Source organism: Sorex fumeus, unplaced genomic scaffold (assembly GCF_029834395.1).
Source record: "Sorex fumeus unplaced genomic scaffold, SorFum_2.1 ptg000151l, whole genome shotgun sequence".
NCBI lineage: Eukaryota > Metazoa > Chordata > Mammalia > Eulipotyphla > Soricidae > Sorex > Sorex fumeus.
This window is the reverse complement of record NW_026606208.1, coordinates 2,059,342-2,082,158: the sequence shown is the minus strand read 5'-3', so window position 1 is coordinate 2,082,158 and position 22,817 is coordinate 2,059,342.

Sequence of the window (22,817 nt, the reverse complement as noted above, 5' to 3'; positions counted from 1 at the left end):
CTTCAATGGAATCTCTTCTTACACCAGGTTTGAGATTTTCTCTTCATAATTCTGCTGACATAGTTTGAGAATAATTCAAAGGAATGCTGTTATCTCTTTTAACTGCTATGAAAGAACCAACTACAATAATCTATCTGTCTAATCAAAACTACAAGCACTTCTCCATTTATTCACCAGTCAGCAAATATTTATTGAGAGTCTGGGTTAAATACATAAATAACTGAAGCCAGAGGCATATTGGGGAGTTATAGCTCTGCGATGAAAAAACAGCTACTTCATTTTTTAGAGCACTTGTTATGAACTGTAGAACTATTTAGGAAATAACTTTTGGGCTCATATAAATCTAGCTCTTAAATCTGTACAAAGACCCTCCTAGCAAAATTTCTGTGTCTGTTTTCTGTTATGCTGGGTCCAAGCTATTTTCTCTTTTACATCTATGTTCATAATTCAGTGGGCATATTTATATCAGGATCCCATCCATAAATGTAGGATTGTATGGATGGAGGAACTTTCAGCAGCAGTTCTGTGTAGCTAAGACTAAATGGTTTAAAATGAAGAAAGAGAAAAGCAACAGTGCCGTGAAAACTGGAGTCATCATTTGCAGGAAGTGGACATCACATAGCTAGAGGGAGGGAGCATTGTTATGACCTCAGAAGAATGACCTTAGAGGCCATCAGGTTCAAGGAGGGGCAAGGAACTCCTGGGAGCAGAGGCAACAGTCAGTAGCATCAGAGGCCCCAGATGAGTTGTTCCATGTTGTTTATGAGGCATGTTATTCCCACTAAACTTCCAGTATGGATCTGTGAGTGTTCAAAGCTCTCTCCCACTTACAAAGCTCATCTGTCTTCCATATTCTGGATGAGCTTGTACTGAGTACCCCAAGTCATGTGGTGGTTTTGGGAATCTGAGCTAGAGGTTCTGATCCATTAAGTTCTGTTCTGTCATTGAACTGAGATACTGTCTGGTAACAGATTAGCTATTTCTATTATTTAATTTTTTTTGGTAGTGGTGGGGGCTTCCTAGCAGTGCTCAGGATTCCTGGGAGCCAGTAGTTCCTGACCAACTGTAGGTTCAATACAAGACTGCTGAGACCTTGTGGTGCTGAGATCAGAGTCATCTGGTGGTACCTGGGGCCTCCAGGGCTATAACTGGCAATGTTTGGGAGCCTCCTGGCAATTTTCAGGGGACCATGTATTTCCAGGAATTGAACATCAATCAGGAACATACTAATCAGGCATACACCCTAACCCCTGTCTAATATCCCAGTCTGAGAATCATCTATTTCTAATGTGGGCTTCTGTGTGTACTGGAAAACCTTTTTTTTATGTCTGATCTTATTTTTGAATTTTATTGTCTGTACTTTCTGTGCTCTGAGACTATTTTTTTTTGGCAAGGTACTATATTACTAAAAGCAGACAATAATCTTCATAGGCTTCGTGGGCTAAACCCAAATGAGTTAAGTGCCCTGGATCGTTGGTGGGTATTTCCCCTTTCACCTGCACCTCACCCCAGTAACCACAGGATCAATGGAAATGTTCATGCCACTGGGAACCAGGAATGATGACCATGTGCCAGTCATGCCAGTGGGATGTCTGCTGTGTTTAAACTGCTCCTTTAGCATCATGCCTTTTTTTCCCCCAGTAAATTATTGTCCCTTGGGTAAACCCAAACACCCATTTGAGTTTACCTAGTATCTGGTACACAGTAGGGGAAACAATATTTTTTGGATGCATAGAGAGAAATTCTGCATGTTTTGAAATAAACTCACTAACAAATGAAGCAAAAGGATAGAAATGAATATTGAAAATATTTTCTTTTTTTTTAATTAGTGAAACACCATGAGGTACAGTTGTAGACTTACAAATTTTTGTGCTTGGGTTTCAGTTATACAATGATTAAGTATTATACAGAGACAGAGATAGATAGAACCTGCATAGAATTGTGTAATCATGTTATTAATATAGAAAGAGGGGCCAGACTGGTCCCAGGGAATACATTTCAGAGTTTTTCATTTATGCAATAATTCTTTTTTCCCTTTCTCTTCCTTCCTTCCTTCTTTCCATCCTTCCTTCCTTTCCTTCCTCTCTTTTTCTTCCTTCCTCTTTCCCTTTTTCCTTTCTTTTTTTTCTCTTTCTCTCTTCCTTTCTTCCTCCCTCCCTTCCTCTCTCTCTTTCTCCCTTCCTTCCTCCCTTCTTCCCTTTCTATTTTTTTGGGCCATATTTGGCTCTGCACTCAGGTATTACCTCTGGTGGGGCTCAGGGAACTCTACGGGACATGAGGATCAAACCCTAGTCAGTTGCATAGACTTTTTATTATTTTAAAATTTGGGCCACACCCAGCAATGCTAAAGGGTTACTACTAGCTCTGCACTCAGGAATCACTCCTGAAGGTGCTTGGTGGACCATATGGGATGCTGGGGATCAAACCCAGGCCGCATGCAAGGCTGTACACACTGTACTATTGCTCTGACCCCAGGAAGCCAGTTCTGAGTGTTCCAAAACGCCACAGACAGGATTCAAAGTTGCCACTTGCCTTGTTTGTGGCCAACCTGTGTTTGATCCCCAACATCCCACAATCCCACATGCTCCCTTCTGAGCACTGTCAGGAGTGATTCTTGAGTGCAGAGCCAGGAATAACCCCTGAGCATCAGCGGGTGTGAATCGCTTTCCCCCAAGCCCCCCCCCCCCCCCTCAAAAAAAAAGTTAGAGCAACTCAGGTGGCTGGGTTGACTGAACAGGGGATGAAGGGACAGATTCCGGCCAATTTCCATGACCCCAGATATCTCCCTCTAGCGCCCCTTTCAGACAGGCTTTTCGCTGGCTCAGAGGAAGTGGCTGCAGCCAAGTTAACTCAAGGGGAATATTAATAAGCCTTTGTGCTCTGGAGAGGCCATGGGCAGCCCCTGGGCGATGCCCTCCAAGGCTGAATTATGTTCTGGGGCTGCTGCGATTGGCTTCTCCTTCCCCAGGAGCCCTCCTTGCAGACCTGGACATCCTGGAGGATTTACAGGTTTCCAGCCTGGGCAGGCCCAACAAATCCTCCTGAGTGGTTTTGACCCCATGACCTCCCTCCGCTCTCCTGAGGACCCCCACAGCAACTCCAGACCTTTGTGATCCCTGCCTCTCTCTCTCTCTTTCTCTCTCTCTCTCACACACACACACACACACACACACACACACACACACACACACATGCATACACAGATGCTGTAGCATTATCCAATTTTCCCAGTGCCAGTCTTCCAGAAGAGCCAATGCCACACTCCTCAGCTTGCCCCCAGCTCGCAGAATCATTCGGCAGCAAGCTCCTGTGCCCCACATGGGCTGTCTCCAGCATGTGGCTCTGTTACTCCTACGTCACAGCTGTGCTCCTGGCTACCTTTGGCAACAAAGGGGCCCTGGCACTGCTCGTTTGTACCGTCTCGATATCTCTCCCCAGACCTGTTCCCCACTGCCACCTCACAGTTCCGCAAGGCTGTGGGGGAGGGAGACCAGCCCTTCCCCTGCCTGGAGTGGGGAGCCGTGTTTCAGGATGTGATCACAGGAGCTGCTGGCAACATGAAATTTCAGGACTCGCTGCACCTCCCGGCTCCTCCTGGCTCCCATCACCATGCTGTTTGTTTGTTTGTTTGTTTGTTTATTTTTGCCACATCCAGTGATGCTCAGAGGTTACTCCTAACTCTGCACCAAGAACCACTGCTGGCAGGGCCCAGGGACCACATGGCATGCTGTAGATCGAACCCAGGTCGGCTATTTGCAAGGCCCTCACCAATGTCCTCTGGCCCTCCCCTGCCACTGTCCTCCAGGCATCCTGACACCTTCTCCCAACACCTTCTCAAATATGTTCACTCAACAATATTTATGGGTCCTTTTATTTTTATTTATTTATTTGCACACTGGCGGCACTCAGGGCTTACTTGTGATTCTGTGCTCAGGGATCATTCCTGGCAGTGGTTAGAGGATCCTGGTGTGGTGTGGGGGATGAGACAGGGGTTCACCACATGCAAGCAAATATCTTTTTTTTTCTTTTTGGGTCAAGAGTATCTCGCCCGCACAGCAAAGCCTGGCAAGCTACTCGTGAGGTATTCTACATGCCAAACATAGTAACAACAAGTCTCACGATGGAGACGATGGAGACGTTACTGAGCCCGCTCGGACAGTGCTATTTTCTATACACTGTTAAATGGGAAAGCATGTTTCAGAATAAAAGCACATAGTATCCTAGGATTGCTAATTACTATTATTACCACAGTTAGTGCCAGAGATGGGCTCCCCTTTATTTCCAGAAAGTTCACTAATTCAGCTTCCAAATCTCATTCCAGGCGTTGAATTTCCAGAGTTAATCGTGGGATCTGCTCTCTTAGTTTTGACTTCTAAAAATGAGACTTCAATGGAAGGGAGTTGCCTTTTCAGGAAAAAATTAGGGGGGGCAGAAGAGAAATGGGAGAAGAAAAGAGTCAACATAAGAAGGGGAGCTTTTGGTGAGTAAATTCAACTTCATGGAATTTTGCTGAGTAAATCCCAGCTTCACTGTTCTACAGAGATTATGCTCATTACAGTGATGCTATTTATAAGTTTGAATCTTGGTACAATCTTTAGGGAAAGGAGGGTGAGTTGGGGTAGACATTTGAGTAGTTTAGTTTCCTGCTGTCTCCTGGTTTTCACCTCCCAGTGGTTTGGGTTTGCACCGGGGACTTGAACTCCTCAGTGTCCTGGGTTTCAGTCTAGCCAGTCGGCAAATGCCAAGGTTCCTTCTCCTGGTGGCCTTTGTGTATTAAGCAGATACTTATTATTTCCAGTGCTTTTCGTTGCTTCCTCTGGACATAAGCTACCATCTGGTTTTATTTTCTTTAAGCTGAATGGATTATCTTTAGATCATTTTGTAGGGTAGGCTTTATTCCACATTAATTTAATTTTATTCTTGAGATAGCATTATTTTATGATCACTTTTAAAGGATAATTTTTTCTGCAACATGTTGTGGGTTGACAGTCTTTTTCTTTTAGCACTTTGATGATGTAAATCTGCCTTTTTGTTCCCTCTCTTTTAAAAAATTGAATTGCCATAATATACACAGTTACAAAGCTGTTCATATCAGTTTCAGTCATACAATATTCCAACAAGCACCCCTCTACCAGTGTATGTTTCCAACCACAAATGTCCCAAGTTTCCCTTCAGACCCACCCCCCAATCCCACAGCCTGTCTTTATAGCAGGCACTTTTCCTCTCTCTCTCTCTTTCTCTCTGTCTCTCTCTCTTCTCTCTCTCTTTGTCTCTCTCCTTTTAGACATTATAGTTTGAAATACAGATACTGATAGGTTATTATTTTTGTTCCCTTATCCACTTTCAGTACACAGTTCTTCTCCAAAGTGATCATTTCCAACTATTTTTGTCATAGTGGTTCCTTCTCTATCCCATCTGCCTTCTTCCCTAGCACTTGAAGCAGGCTTCCAAACATGGACCAATCCTCATGGCCCTTGTTTCTACTGTCCTTGGGTATTACTCTCATATTAGCACTCTAGCACTGTCCCATTGTTCATTGATTTGCTCGAGCAGGCACCAATAACATCTCACAACAAATTTCAAAACTTGTTGTTACTGTTTTTGGCATATTGAATATGTCACGGGTAGCTTGCCAGGCTTTGCTGTGGGGGTGAGATACTCTCGGTAGCTTGCCGGGCTCTCCAAGCGGGGCAGAGGAATCGAACCCTGGTGTGCAACGCAAACGCCCTACCCACTGTGCTATCGCTCTTTTTTTTTTAATATTTCACAAATGAGTACAATCACCTTACGTCTGTCCCCCTAGTTTTGACTCATTTCAATCAGCGTGGTACTCTCCGTGTGCATGCATTTATAAGCAAATTTCGTGACTTAATTTTTCCTAACTTCTGCATAGTATTCCATTGTATAGATGTAACGTAGTTTCTTTAACCAGTTGTCTTTTCTTGGGTATTTGGATTGTTTATAGATTCTGGCTATTGTAAAGGAAGTTAGTCAATTTTCCTCTTTCCCTATTGTACTTCACTTTATATGAACCTTTTTGGTCTTTGACTTTTGGGGTGGTATTTATTTGGGGAGGGGTCATACTCAGCGGTCCTCAGAGTTTACTCCTGACTGCATGCAGGTAACATGACTGACAATGCTCAGAGAACTATGTGATGTGGAGGAGATAGAACCTGGACCAGCTGTGTGCATAACAAGTGCCTTATCCACTGTACCTTCTCTCTGATGGCCCTTGGGTTTTGACTTTTAACAGTTAATTTATGCTTTGTCTAGTTTTGGAACTCTTTGTGTTTGTATTGCCTGAATTTTGTTGAGATTCTAATGTGAGTACATAATATTTTTGATAGAATCTGAGGAGCTTAAGATCATTATTTACTTTGCCAAATTTGCCTGAACTTAATCTGTGTAATCTTGTTTTCCCTCATGTCTGACAACTTGTATCTTTGTTCAATTGATTTCTTTTAATTTTTTAATTGAAAAGAATTATTGAGATTCTGTTGTTTACAATACTGTTAACAATGGCTTCTCATATTCTTAATTCCAACACCACACCCATCACCAGTGTACCCACCTTCCTCCCCTTAGGACCCCAATGCCTCTCCTTGTCAACACTCCTCTTGTCCCTATTTTTGTCTTCCACAGACTCAATTGAGTAGATCAGTTCTCCTTGGACCTTTGTTATTACCTTGTTGTATATTCCTTATTATTTTTAGCAAGGATTCACAGGATAGGATTCCTGGACCTACACTGATACTCTTCAGCCAGTGACTTGGGAAAGGGTCATGCTGCAACATTTTGAGTCCTTCAAGGGTTCAACTTCCTGATGAGGTTGGATGTGATCCTGAGATTGAAGACATACATGGTCTCTCATAATTCAGATAATATGGTCCCTTTTGGTGTTTTCTGTCCACTGCCAGAGAGTCACCATCATTAAAAATATGATTCAGGAAGTGAATCATTAGGGTACCTTGTTGATTTTTCAAAATAAAATAAAATAAAACTCATTGAGGAGAGTTCACTTTTATTTCTAATCTCAGTTCACAAACCAGGGAAAAGGACTTTTGTGCTCCAATTAGAGGTTCTGTCTCCGGGAATTTTTTATTGTATGTGTGTTTTAATCTGTGTTATTGGATCTTATCAGTGCTCTAAGTATTTTCTTTCTGTGTGATCTATTATATAGCTCAGTTTTATTTCACTAATTTTTGGAAACTTTGTATATTTTTATGACTCAGTGGTTAGGTATATCTTTTAGTTTTATTGAAAAGGCTGTGTGCGGGGATCATTCCTGGTGGTGCTCAAGGGACCATTTGCAGAGCCAGGATGGAATTTGGCTCAGTTGCATGTAAAACAAGTGTCATACCCACTGCACTATCTCTCTGGCCCTCTTTCTTATCTTTTAGATTGGTAAGTGAAAAAGACATTTCTTATTCAGCCACGTGTAGGCTAGTAATCTAGGCTGGTAGTAACTTATTGAGCAATAACTGTTTTGCAAACACAGAGCTAATTATCATACATACATTATGTTCAGCTTAATTATCATCCCAGTAATGAAAAAGGATAATAGATACTGCAAAAGAGCTCAACTAGATCCCTTTTAGAATGCCATATTACTCCTATGGCTTAAGAGTGAGTCCTCATTCCTCAAACTTCCTCACAACTCAAGTTTGCATGTGACACCTATCAGGTGTTGGTGCCTTCATGATGTTTGGAATCATCAGGTAAGGGCCAGACTCTGCTTTTGTGAGTGTGGTGGTAGTGATGCTTGCTTTGCAGCAGCGAGAGTAGGTGCTGGGTGAGATGCAGGGGGCAGGTCTGTGTTTCCCCCTGGTGTGTCCTGGAAGTCAGTTTGGAAGTAATGTTGGATTTCTAGGTCTTAGCAGAAGTGGTCTGAAATTAGAAGTTGGGACTATACTATGGTTCCTGATTCTTTTGATTTTGAATTATACAAGAGATAGCAATTCTCATGGAGATAAATGATTTAATATTGGTCTATGTGGTTTTCACTTCTGAGAGTCTAGTCCAGAACCTCTAACTTTTCCTCACACAATTTTTAAGATGAGACCTGATTCCCTGCACTAAATCTCCACCTGATATAGCTGACCAAGACAATTTCTGCTATTTGAAATAGAGAACTTTCTTTCATATCTTTGAAGAGAGAAAGAATTGACCAAATTATCAAAGCATTGACAGTTAATCCAAGTTTGACTGCAACACCTCTCTCCCCCACCTACTATGATTGATCACAGATCTCTGTCTTTCTGTCTATTTACCAAAGCACTAAGACACAAGTAGTCTGAGGAATCTACAAAATGACATTCAGGCCTGTCTGTACCAATATCTCTTTAAAATCTTATTGTGTTGGTGAAGGGATGGTGTTGGAACATTATACAACTGAAACCCAATCATGAACAACTTTTGTAGCTGTATATCTAACTGTGGTTCAGTTTAAAAAAGGAAAAAAGGAAATAGTATTGTATGAGCCATACCCATGAGTGCTGGGTGGGGTAATGGTGCCCAGGACAAGTTCTGGTGGTACTTGGAAGGCTATGTGGTGTCAGAGCAAAGCAGAGCTCGATACATGCAAGGCATGTGCTCTACTACTCCAGTCACTCTAGCCTCCCAGTGTCCACAGTGTTTTAAAGTTTTCATTGTTAGTTTTCTTTGAGGGAGCCTTCTGAACAAGACTCAGGACCCGATAGCCCCCTGCCAGTGACGTTTGGCCAGCTGGACCAGAAGTTCAATGTGAAGGCCCGAGGATGTGTTGCTTCTTGGGCCCTTTGGTGTCAGGAATTAGTTGGGCCATCCTGGTGGCAGAGTCTCCTACCCTGTGCCTGACTGTCTCCACCAGGGCCCAACAGCTGAAGACCACCGGGGCCCAGCCAAGGCCATGCTGGGACCACTCTCCACACACTTGGATGAGCCTCACGCATAAAAGAACTGGCAGAGGTACCCAGGTGTCTGGGACCCGGGGCTGAGATCTCCAAGCCTGCACGGTTTGGGACTGGACCTGCCAGTAACTAGACAGTTACACCCACCAACTGCCGTGTAACTCCAACAACGGCCAGGATCCAGAGATTATCACACTCAGCTCCTGGGAGAGAACAAGGCAGAGTCTCCTACCCTGTGCCTGACTGTCTCCACCAGAGCCCAACAGCTGAAGACCACCGGGGCTCAGCCAAGGCCATGCTGGGACCACTCTCCACACACTTGGATGAGCCTCACGCATAAAAGAACTGGCAGAGGTACCCAGGTGTGTGGGACCCGGGGCTGAGATCTCCAAGCCTGCACGGTTTGGGACTGGACCTGCCAGTAACTAGACAGTTACACCCACCAACTGCCATGTAACTCCAACAACGGCCAGGATCCAGAGATTATCACACTCAGCTCCCGGAAGCTTATCTTATCATCTCATTCCTACTTTGGACAAACTGGCAGGCTACCAAATGTAACCTGCCCACACGGCAGAGTCTGGCAAACTCCCCGTGGTATACCCAATATGCCAAATACCAGTAACAATGATGGGTCTCATTCTCCTAACCCTGAAAAAGCTTTGAATATGGCACTTTAAAAAAAAAAATCTCAGGGCTAGGACGAAGAAGACGTTACTGGCTCCTGCTCGAGGCAATAGACGAACAACAGGGTGGTCGTGATCGTGATCATGATCCTGGTGGTGTTAAGAGGTCCCCTAGGTCATACCTGGTGGTTTTTCAGGCCTCTAGGACTGTGCCTGGTAATATTTAGGGGACATTGTGGTGCTGAGGTTCAAACCAAGGTACACGCAAAGGAATGCATCTTCACCCTGTACTCTCTCTTCTGTATTCTTAAGGGCTAGGCTGCCTTCATCTCAAAAACAAGGACTGCCTTTATTTTAGAGTTTAAGGTCTTATTTTTTAAAAAATTATTTTAAGGTTCAGTCTTTATGGTACAGATATTGGTTATAAGCTTTATTTTTATAGAGTTATTAGTTTGGCTCTTCTCAAATTCTTTCAGAATGTTCTGCTGAGTGGCCCTTTAATTCATTGCCAATGTAATGGGAATGGCACTGTCATAGAATTACTGAATCTCAGGATTGGAAGGAGGCCTATTAATTATCTAGTTCAAGAACTTGAGTTCTCTCTATAAATTTCTTGCCTATTTATCAGTCATCCTGGGAGATTCAACATTTTCACAGACAGCCTTTCCATCTTCAGCTCAGGGACTATTAATAAAGTCTTGGTAAGATTGAGCTAAGTATGCATTGTTAAGGCCCTTACTCAATAACTCTGTGTAAATAGGTACCAGCTATTATTCCCGCTTCGGATATTTGAAGATGCCTGTCACTCCTGCTGGAATTTCCCCTTCTCTTCCCTTTAAATGCAACTTCTTGAATTCTTTCAATACTTTGTTAGGATTTTACTTGACTTCAACATACAGGTTGTTCTCAATTTAGTAAAACTCAGCACTAATCTTAAGTGGGATGTGATCAGACGTGGGCCCTACATGACTTTGCCAGTCCACGTTATGGACAGACCTACCTGTTTTTCTCATTGCACCAGTGAATACTGTTAAAATTAGACTCCATTAAATTTCTTCCACCCAAGTGAATTTGTTGGCTAATTTCTATCTATATTTCCTTAGGGCTTTCTCTTCCTGCTCTTTCTGTTTTCTCCAGACTGGATTTCTCTAAGTTGGTGACTATGCAATAACCACGCTTACTTGAAGATTTTCTACATAAATTGCCCTGACAGGGTGTTGTGTTCTCCTTTTCCCTACTCTACTCCCACTCCTTGCTCACCGCAATGCCTTCTCATTGGATTGGTTATTCCAAGAATATCCTTGAAGTTTTCTGGGTACATATTGCCTCCTGTGAGCAGTCTTACTGGAATATCTGTTCATGTAAGGGCTCTACATTACACTCTCCTGAAACATCTCTCTTTTCCAATTTTATAACTTATCCAGTTGGTACTAGTTTGGATATGTGATCTCATGTAAGATTAAATGGACTCTAACTTTTTAATTTACTTATCATTTCTGATTTCTATCACACATTCAAAATGTATTAATTGATTAGTTGATGATGTTTATTAATTTTTTTAATTGTTGGATTTTACTCATTTAGTCCCTCATAGTCTTTGAACTCGTGACTGTCATTGAAAATATTTGCCACAGTTACTAACAAATTTTGTTAGTATGTTATGATTGTAATCATTGATGCTAGAATTCTGTGTCTTAATATCAGAGAGGTCCCTCAGACTAATGTCAGTCCTCTACATTATGTCCATTTATAGCACAGCAGTGGGACGTTAGCCTTGTGCACAGCCAACATGGCTGACCTGGGTTCAATGCCTCCGCCCCTCTCAGAGAGCCCAGCAAGCTACTGAGAGTATGTCGCCGGCAAGGCAAAGCCTGGCAAGCTACCCGTGACGTATTCAATATGCCAAACACAGTAACAACAAGTCTCACAATGGAGACGTTACTGGGCTCGCTCGAGTAAATTGATGAACAATGGGAGGATAGTGCTACAGTGCTAAAAAGATAAGATTGACTCTGCTTTGTTATAGGACAATTCAACTCATATATTTTCAGCTTGTTTACATGATAACAAGGCAGATGTTTAAGAGTGTTTTTTTTGCTACAAAAGCCTAAATCATCCCTTTTCCTAAAATAGCTTATCCCCTAAATTCACAAATATTAGTCTAACTTATTTTAATAAATAATTTAGGGACTTCTAACAAGACCAATTTTGTTTAAGTTCTTGCTAATTCTTAAATATAATCTTAGTTATAAGAATGGGGCTGAAGCAATAGCACAGCAGGTAGGGCATTTGCCTTGCACATGGCTGATCTGGATTTGATTCCTCTGCCCCCCTCAGAGAGCCCAGCAAGCTAGCAAGAGTACCCCGCCCACACGGCAGAGCCTGGCAAGCTCCCCGTGGTGTATTTGATATGCCAAAAACAGTAACAGCAAGTCTCACAATGGAGACCTTACTGGTGCCTGCTTGAGCAAATTGATGAACGATGGGACGACAGTGCTACTTATAAGAATGATGTATAAGTTCCATATGTATAATTTTTCTGAAATGTTTAAAAATAAGGGAAAGGCCAAATTTTTTTCATATTTATCATTCTCAAGATTTTATCAGTAACACATCATCTTATCACTATCACTATCAATCACTATCACCCTGTTTTCATCGATTTGCTAGAGCTGGTGCCAGTAACATCTCCATTCATCCCTGTCATGTGCTAGTGTGGCGCGATGACATACTAGGGACTCTTTCAGGGTCAGAGGAATGAGGATCATCATTGCTACTGTTTTTGGCATATCGAGTACCCCACGGGTAGCTTGCCAGGCTCGCTCTGTGGGCACGATACTCTCGGTAACTTGCTAGGCTCTCTGAGAGGGATGGAGGCTTTTGTGGCAGCCTCTAATCACCTTAACAGGTGTTCCCAGTCAGGCATATATGCGGGCAGGATACTGTCAGTAGCCTGTGGGGTTCTCTGAGAGTGAGAACTAGACAATAAGAGGTCGAGCAGCCACATTTGCGGCAGCGCACTTTTGGGAGTTTGGTTTTACAGTCTCTGGATCTTGGCCATTGATGGGGTTACATGGCAGTTGGTGGGTGTAACTGTCTAGCTACTAGAAGTTGAGGGATCCGGGTGGAGGAGGCCCAGTCCTGAACCGAGTAGGCTTGAAGATCTCAGCCCCGGGTCCTGCACGCCTGGGTTCCTCTGACGGTTCCTTCATGCATGAGGCTCATCCTAGTGTGTGGAGAGTAGTCTCAGCATGGCTGTGGCTGGGTCCCGGAGGTCTTTAGCTGCCCGGGCTCGACTCAGGGCGGAGAGGGAAACTCAATCCTTACCAATCCTTATATATGAAAAATATTCAAATTGCCCTCATTTTCAGCGATCTTGTCTTCAATCTTTCCCTCTTTCTTTTTTTCCTACCCTCCCACCTTCCGTTCTTCCTTCTTTCCTTCTTCATTTCTTGCAGTACTGGGAATTGATATGCACTTTTACAGTGACACATCCCTGAACCTAGTGGCTTTCTTCAGAGCAGTATCCAAATATGGCTGAGATCTTGTCTTTGTTGCTTTTAGTCTAGAACAGTGTTTCCATGGGTTACATCTTTCCCAACACCTAAGATTTCAGAATAGTTGAATCCAATTGTTTCGCAGAATGTTTCCAATTTGGATCAATCATTATTTCCTCCACTTTGGTAACAATAGTGCATAGTTGATGTGTCTTTCTCATTGTGTCAAATAAGTGGACAGATGGCATTTGTTTAGCCTATAGTTGGTGATTTTATTTTTACTTTTTTTTTGGTGGTGGTGGTGGTGGGGTTCAAAGTCAGGACTTCACAGAGGCAAGAGAAGCACTGTACTTTTGCATTACAGGCCTGTCCCTAATGTAACTACTCAAATTTTTCTTTGGTAAAATTATTTTCACTGTAAAACAACCCTGTGGTGTGTATTTTGAAGTTTGCTTACTTTAGAAATTAGAACTACCTTTTGACTTTCCTTCCCTAACATCTCTTCTTTGTTATATATATATATATATATATATATATATATATATATATATATATATCTCGATGCTCAGGGGTTATTCCTGGCTCTTCACTCAGGAATTACCCCTGATGGTGCTCAGGGGACCATATGGGATGCTGGGAATCGAACCCGGCTTGATCACATGCAAGGCAAATGCCCTTTGCTGTGCTATTGCTCCAACCCCTTCTTTGTAATATTTGAGGAAACTGTGTTTGCTTTCCCTGTAGCCCTGTCACTTGATCCCTGTAGGGTTGCCCAGTGGGGAAAAGATACAGAATTTGAATTCTCATTTGTACAGCTGTTCTCTAACTATCTTTTCACCAAATATGAGCTCCGATTCTTGGCTACCAACATGTGTTCAGGGGAGGTCACTCTGAAAATCAATATCTTTTGGGGAACAACTGTTAGCAGCAGAATTGAACAGTTTCTTTGTTATCAGTCTTCTCTGCTATCGATTAAGAATTCACTCTCCACACAGCAGCTGTTCCTCTGTGTGTTGTCTAGTCTCAACAGAGACAAATATTCCCCCTGCCCACCTCACTTTCTGTGCACTCAGACTTGACAGGCAGAGTATCAAAGTATCACTTTTTTTTTTCTTCTTGGGTCACACCTAACAATGCACAGGAGTTACTCCTGGCTCATGCACTCAGGAATAACTCCTGGCGGTGCTCAGGAGACAATATGGGATGCTGGGAATAGAACTCAGGTCAGTTACGTACAAGGCAAATCCCTTCCTGTCGCTCCAGCCCCAAAGTATCACATTTTGATTACTTGTGAGGGGCTCCTTTCTTAGAAATGTCCCTCAGCTGCTTTAAATGCAGGACAAAGATTCCAAATTTATCATTCATTTAGTCATTTTTTTCTGAGAACTTGGCTGGTTTTTCCAACTCCTCTTCCATGGCCTCATCTTTTAAGAATTGCTCCTGCAAAGGTCACCTCCGAGATATGTCATATCTTATTGGATGGTTCTGCAAATGAGACCTGTTAGACCACCCCTTATTTCTAAAATGTCTCTACCCTCCTGACATTCTAGACAGAATACATTTCTGTTCTCACTTAGCTCTCACATGTTGATTGCACATTTTTCTCAATATACATGAACGCAATTCTGTCTCTTGAAACTTTGTCATGAAATGTATTATTGCACAGGCGTTAAGTATTGTTTTAACTTAATCATGAAATCTTCTAACAAGGAAAAATTCTGCAGAAGAGTTCATAAGAAATTCTCTGTGCAAACAGAGTTAAACCTGTTAGTGGAAGTTCACTCAAGAAGTTTTTAGTAAAGAGAGGGAGGAATTGAGCTCTGTCTATGGAAGCATATGGTAGGAGGGTCTTTCAGCTTTGGGATGGGCTGATTGTAGGGTGCTGGAGGGCATTAACAGGCTGTTAAATGTCATTAGCTCATTCTTGTCCGCTGTTTGTGGCTGATATTAGTCATCTACCATCCAGCTGATACAGGAACTCTATCATTCTCAATGATCCCCAGATCCTTAAAAAATATGAATTGGAAAACCATTAAGAAGTTAGTAGAAAGATTAAACTAGATTTTATAGAGATAGACAAAGAATTTGCAAATTTTCAAGATACTGTATGAAAAGGAAGGCTTGGGTCTAAAAGATGTCTGAAATATGGTCTAGCAGAGGGGAAGTTAGTTAACGACGTTTTGGACAGTGCAGAGTTGGGGTTTCTTGCATAGCTGTAACATTGTAGCACTGTCCTCCAGTTCATTGATTTGCTCAAGTGGACACCAGTAACGTCTCACAACAGATTGTGAGACTTGTTGTTACTGTTTTTGGCATATCGAATACGTCATGGGTAGCTTGCCAGGCATTATTGTGCGGCAAGATACTCTCGGTAGCTTGCTGGGCTCTCTGAGAGGGGTGGAGGAATCGAACCTGGGTCAGCTGCTTGCAAGGCAAACGCTGTCCTACCCACTGTGCTATAGCTACCAATGTAAAAAATCATTATCACCTCTGAGTTTTGAAATGATTTCCTAATAATACATGGGAGTCCAGGTGACAGAAGAGAGCAGAGCACCTGATGGAATATTGCAAGCCATCCAGGAACTTGGGCAGAAAGCAGGGTCTGTGCTGGGAAGAAAGGAGACGCCAAATCTCAGAAACTCAGTTTGTAACGATTGTGTTTCTGACCCATAGGAGTTTTTCATCTCCTCTCTCTGTGTTACATCCACAAAGAAAGCACTTTTATATTTTTATGTCTTCTAATTAATTTATCTGTGAGGCCAGAGCATTTGGGTTTGGAAGAAGCACAGCTATTAATTCCCATACTTGACATCCCATTCCTCCTCCTCCCTTCCCTCCCATTTTTCACAGGGGGAATGATGAGGTGACCCTTCTGTCTTGGTATCTGTATTTGCACACTTAAGCCCTGCTTTTTGATATAAAGCTCTTACATTGAGCTTTGTAAGCAATATTTTTTTAAAAAATAAACATTATTTTGGGTTTTGTTCAAATGACCTTGAAGGTGCTGCAGAGAGAGCTAAAATTTAGTAAATATTTTCAGTACTTTGTAATTTCTATGGTATTCTCTTCTTCTACTTTACTAATCTCTTCTTCTGTGGAAACTGTATTCTTAAATCCTTCTTCATTTATAAATATTTATGTCTGATCTTATTCAACAAAATAGTTAATCGCCCTGTGTTTTAGTAATCTACTGTTATCTTGGGCATCTGATGAGTATGTAATTGCTCATTGTATCCAATTGGAGCCCCAAAGAACAGAGGTTATGCAATTGGGGAATATAATTTACTGTTTCATGAGTCTTCATTTCCGCCCAGATGCTGGGCCTTGTCTAAATTCAGAACTTGTCTAAATGCAGATCAATGGACATTGTGGGTTTTGTTTAAATATGAACAAAGTCTAAAAATCTAATATTGTGATAATTCTTTTCTGCATATTTTGAGGACAAATAGAGTTTTTGTGAGGAGTGATGTATCGTCTGCTTAGCACACAAGGATATTTTCCTTCTCTCTTCAAGCCACCAGTTGCTTATTATTTGTTCAGTGTCTTTTGTTTCAGAGCATTTATTGTAAACTCTTTGTTTGAAAAAGACTTTAACGAAATGCTTAATTTGTTGATACAAAATAAGCTTCGGTAGCAACCAATTATTCAGAAGGTAATGTAAAAAAACCGTGACCAATAGACATTTCAAAGTGCTTTTTTGCATAAATCGCAATAATTATTTTAGTGGAATTTTCAGGGATAGAAAAACTCTATCCATAAAATAAAATCATGGAGATGCAGCTTAGTAGAAGAGTATTTGCCTTGAAAGTATGAAGCCCTCAGCTCAACTCCTGACATCACACACACACACAAACACACACACCGTGCACATCATAAACATGTGCGTGCATATCACACACAGTAGGCAAGATGATTTAAATGACATATCTTCTGTATATAAAATTTGAGAATCTATATGAGTATTGATATATTGATAGATGTAGAGGTATTTCACTGGAATCTTATCTATGAGCAAATAAAAATGTAATAATTTAAGATCAATGCACATTAAATTAGTGCTTATTAAGTAACAAGTAATGAAATTTGTCTTACTTAATTTACTTAATTTAAGGCATCCTTACATCAGTAAGCAGTAGATGTCACCTGTATTTTACAGAAAAACTAACTTTGAGTGAATAAGTTTCTCAGAATTAACCATACTATGACTTTTTTAGGGGGGGATGCCCTTAAGCGGTGCTCAGAAGTTCTGGGGTTCCTCATCAGTGATTATTGGTTAACCAGTCAGTGATTCAGTGTGAGTGCCAGAGGATGTGGTGCTATTTGAGTCCCAAAGTGCCAGGGATTATCTGGAACATTCCAGCTCTGGGACCTCCAGGGCCACACCAGTAATGCTTGGGGGGACCATGTGTTCCTGAGATTCAAGCCTAACTGATACTGGCATGTACTATCTCCTGGCTCCTAAAATACCCTTTTTAGATATTTAATAAATAGTCATCGTGGTTAAACCTATTTTATCTTTGATAAGAGCTCTACAGGAATCGAACTCGGGTTGGCCCTGTTGGCCGCTTGTAAGGCAAACGCCCTACCGCTGTGCTATCGAGAGCCCGGCAAGCTACCGAGAGTATTCTATATGCCAGACACAGTAACACCAAAGTCTCCAATGGAGACGTTACTGGGCCCGCTGGAGCAAATCGACGATCAACGGGAGGGCCTCGAGCAAAGAGCTCTACAAAATGTAGAGTTCCTTAGTTAGTAAACTAATACAAATGAACCTCTTCCCAATAAACATGATCATGATCTCCTTTTACAAGTAAGTAAACAGGATGGTAAGAAAACATAAAAATGTGATTAAACTACCAATCAGGGACAGGTCTAAGACTGACACCAGAAATGCCAACCCCAGAACCTGAAGCCTGTCAATTTATTGACCAGGTCAATGGCGTTGCCCAGTGCTGCTGATGGGAACTTGGAGAAAATGCTGGAAGACCTCCAGGTAAACACCTCTTGGTCACCCACTCTCCGGGGTGAGTGGGAATTTGGGGAAAGACAGGAGGCTTTGCATGCTCACAATGCTTTGCCCAGAGATTTGCAGCTGGCAGCCGCTCCCAAGACCTGTTTCCAAGGAAACATAAAAGGTGTGGAAGGTTGAATATCATACTTGGATCCTTGTTGATAAGAAAAAAAAAGTAAACACATTGCAGTTATCTACTCTGTTCAGAAATTGTTTCCTGCAGTTCTAGTGTAAGTTGAGTTGGATTTTCAGGAGCTGGCCGGTGGGGCTCCACAGCTGGCATGGACCAAAGCAGAGGATTGTTTCAGAGCCCTTTGTTATCTGTGTTTTTGCTTTCTGTGTCTTGCGTCCGTCCAGTGGGTTGGCACCTGGATGAGTCTTTGGAAGCTTTGATCTGATTTACAGATCTCTCTCTGTGAGCAAGTATATCCTATTTCCCAGCCCATATCCTCAAGTAAAGGAAGCCACGCTTTTTCCACTGAAGCATAGTGTGATAGCACAGTGACTGGCGGTGTAGATACTGGCATCGGAGGACCTAGTATAGAAGCTGGCATCTGAGAACTTGGGCTCAAATCCCAGTGTCCCTGTTTAATCTTGAACTGTTTACTTATTTTGGGGTTTTGTTGGCCACATTTGGCAGTATCTCAGGCACCCAGGCTCTGGGGTCCCTCCTGGCAGAGCCCAGGGAACTGCTGTGTGGGGGGTAATAAATCAGGGATAACCAGAATGCAGAGCTCTCACCAAGCCCTCAAACCCTGTCTCCTGCCTCCTCTGTTTGACCTTGTGCAGGTTTTATAAACTATGAGTGTTTTACTTTCCTTGCCAGAACAATGCCAGAACAATGATGACAAGACTGTCAGCAGGTCTGAAGAAGAGAATGTGTGTGCAGTGTTAAGAAATGGCGCTGGAACCACAATGCCCAAAAGGAGAGAGAGAGAGAGAGAGAGAGAGAGAGAGAGAGAGAGAGAGAGAGGAAGATCCAGGCATAGAGACAGTCTATGGTGGGGGGAGTGATGGGAGGGAGGGAAATTGGGGACACTGGTGCTGGGAAATGTACACTGGTGGAGGGATAGGTATTGGAACACCATGTGACAGAAACCTAATCATGAACAGCTTTGTAGGAATCTATCTCACAGTGATTCAAAAAAAAATCTTGAGGTAGGGAAGAAATGGTGCTGGAGCCAGGGATGCAGATCAGTTATAGAATATGTACCTCAAACGTGTGAGACCCCAGCACCACAGCAAACAAAAGCAAAGCGAACAAGAAGGAAAACTGGACAGGGTTAAGGTTAAACTGGACTTGCTTCCCTTGCAAGTGGTTGACCCCTGTTCAATCTCTGACAGGGTAAATGTCGTCCCAGAGCACAGATCCAGAAGTCCTTGAGCTGTGCCAGGCATGACTCAATAAACCCCATTCCCCCTCCCCGCCATCCCCAATGGCGTTAGAACATAATATTTCCTTACAAGTATTATGATCCAGTGGGATTATATTAGGGATGCATAAAGTGTAAAAAATTGAACAATTCATTGAAAATCTATTTTGTGCAAGACATCATGTGGGCTAAAAATATTTAGAATTTTGTCTGTACCTCAAAGGATGCTGCAGTTCCTAAGAAAGGTAATTATTAAATCCGTTTCCAGCTTTCGATAGCTGCCAAGAGCTACATTTTATGAGCGTGCTGGGAAGGAGAGCGAAGAGGCAGATTGCATCGCTATGGTGAGGGAAGCATCACTAAGGCAGGTAGGGACCATTTCAGGAGTTGATATCTGAGTTTGGGTGGAAGAAATCATTGGCAGAGGAAGCCACAGAAATCAAAGCACAGGATGACATCCGTGAAGGGAATGAAACCTGAGGACTGACCCCAGAGCACCGAGGACCAGGGCGAATCATAGAGAAACGGGGATGAGGGGAGGATTGCAGACCAGAATCCCAGATGGAGCCTTGTCACTGCCTGGCCTGGCATTCACAGTTCTGCCCCCAGTGCCATGAGAAGCTGTGAGCTCGGGCCACCACCCCTTTCTCTGTCATCCTTCCTTTACCGGGCAGCACTGCCCTGCAGGGCCTTTTTCTTCTTACTCATCACTTCTCTTCCCTTTTACCACTTCAGCTTGCTTCAGGGGTTGATGTCATCTCGACCTTATCTCTTTGAGTCCTTTCAGCTTCAACACCCAGTGCCAGCTGCTTGGCCTCTGGGCATCTAATCTTCACAGTCCCTGGAGGAATCTGCTTGATCATCTCATCTTTTCTCATTAGGACAAGGCAGAGGCCACGGCCAGCCTTCAGCGTGATTGCTTTGGGTCAGGTGCTGCCCTCTGTCCAATCAGCTGTGACTCGAGGTGGCAGAACCATGTGATGTAAAATATAACCTCCGAAACATCAAGGGCAGTTTGCCTTGGCACTGATGCGGGCCAGACAAAATGCAGAGCCTTGCCCTCACTGATCTACCAGGGCAAGTTTTCAGGCAACACAGTCATTGAATAAATCACAGCACAGTAATACTTAACGTTTTGAGTATGAATGCATGATTTTAAAAAGCGGAGAAAGTGTGAGATAGCATCGGGGACCCGCCTGCATTTCCGGGTGAGAGGACACTGAGGTTGGAAGGGACAGGCCATGGGTGTGGCATAATCAAGATGCATCTAGTCCTTTCCACAGCTTCATAAAGGATCCAGGCAGCAGAAGCTGAGCCTGTTGTGGGTTTCACCAATCACTAGAGTGAAAGCAAAAGGCCACCAGGTCTACTTTTATCCTTCTTCCCCATCAGGGACAGTTTCAAGGAATAGGGATTTCACAGGCTCTGGGGGGGACAGCTGAGGAGGCTGGGCCATCCGCTCTGTCTGTGGTACAGCTGAAACCAGGGCTCACCCCATTCCTGCGTTCCTTTTGCATAATTTTTATTACTTCTCTTATTTCTGCTTTTCTGAATTGCACCTTTTCACTCTTCAGATCACTATAGCTATTAAGTTTGGGCTCAATTTTGAAAGAATCCTAGGAGAAAACATCTTTCACTGAAGACACTAACCATTGCTCACAGCACAGTGGACTTGTTGAGCCAACAAGTTAACCCTAGGTAGTGCTTCTCAAAGTATGGACCATATGTCCTTGGGGCAGTACCATTATCATTCTCACTGGGATTTCTTAGAAATGCAAATGCTGAAATCCTGTTCAGAGGGAGGGGGTGCTCAGAACTTATTCTTGGCAGGCTCGGAGAATTACCCAAGACCTGGAGTGCCAGGGCTCAAACCCAGGTCAGCCATATGCAAGGCTAGCGCCCTAACCACTATACTATCTTCCCAGCCCACAACAAGTGCTTAAGTTCTGTCAAGAAACATAGTATACCTACTGTATCAAAATTCTTGTGATTTAGATACTGAGAATGTTTGAGTACTACCACACTAGTTCAGGGATTGACAAACTGTCACCTATGGGTCAGCTGCCTGGTTTTTCAAATAAAGATTTATTGAAACACAGACATACCTTTTCTTATTTACTTATAGCCTATAGCTGCTTTTGTTACAAGGCAAAGATGAGTCACTGAGATAGTCTAAAATATTTATTGGTTGGCTTTTTAAGAACTAGTTTGCTAACCAGATACCTCTGCTTCTCACAGATGAATTACCTTATCAAGAGGCAATGGGGCTGAAGAGACAGTCCAGAGGTTAAGGCATTTTCCTTGCTCGTGACTGGTCCTAGTGTAATCCCTGGCACCACATATTGTCCCCTGGGCATCACCAGGAGTGATCTCTGAGCAAAGAGCCACATGTAGCCCTTGAGTGTAGTGAGATGTGGCCTAACAAAAGCAAAATTAAAACTAAAGAGAAAGAGTGATTTTCTTCTTGTAATAGTTTGTACTGGCTCTTCTTGTTATTTAACTGACTTTACAGGTATCAATCAATTCATATAAATTCAATAAAGAGCAGAGATTGGGGTTTTATGAAATCTTAATTGAATATTTTGTAGTAACTTGGATAGCTTATGAAATTGCTGTAGGACCAGAGAGAGAACTCAATGTCTTGGAGCACATTCTTTGCACGCGGAAAGCCCAGATTCCATCTCTAGTGCCTTGTAGTTCCTGGGCATCACCAAGTACAAACCTGTCACACACCAAGACAGGAGTAGCTCTGGGTGTAGTCCCTCATTTGTCACTAAGTGGTGGGAGATAGCACAAAGTCCGAAGGACTTGTTTTGCATGCTGGGTGCCCTAGATTTGATCTCTATCTGCATGATGGAGCCCTGGGTTTAATAAAATTATGCATGTGCAATCCGAACACCAAGCACTAAAAGGAAATCACAAAAGTTAAAAAAAGAATTTTATAGCACAGCGGGTAGGGCATTCGCCTTACAAGCGGCCAACATGGCCGACCCGAGTTCGATTCCTCCGCCCCTCTCGGAGAGCCCGGCAAGCTACCGAGAGTATTCGATATGCCAGACACAGTAACAACAAAGTCTCCAATGGAGACATTACTGGGCCCGCTCGAGCAAATCGACGATCAACGGGAGGGCCTTTACCTTTACCTTACCTTACGTTTTGTTTAGATTTTGACTGTACTTTATTTTATTTTTGGTTTATTATTATTATTATTATTATTATTTTAGTTTGTTTGTTTTGGGTCTGTGTTCAAGGCTTACCTCTGACTCAACACTTAAGAATTACATCAGGATCACTTTACTAAGGTGTAGATGATTTGAAAGACTTGGGAATTTTAATTTTAATGACTTCCAAGTAATTCTTATAGATGAATGAAGGAACCCATCATTCAGTTACATTTTTATGTGAGAGTCATTGGATACGTC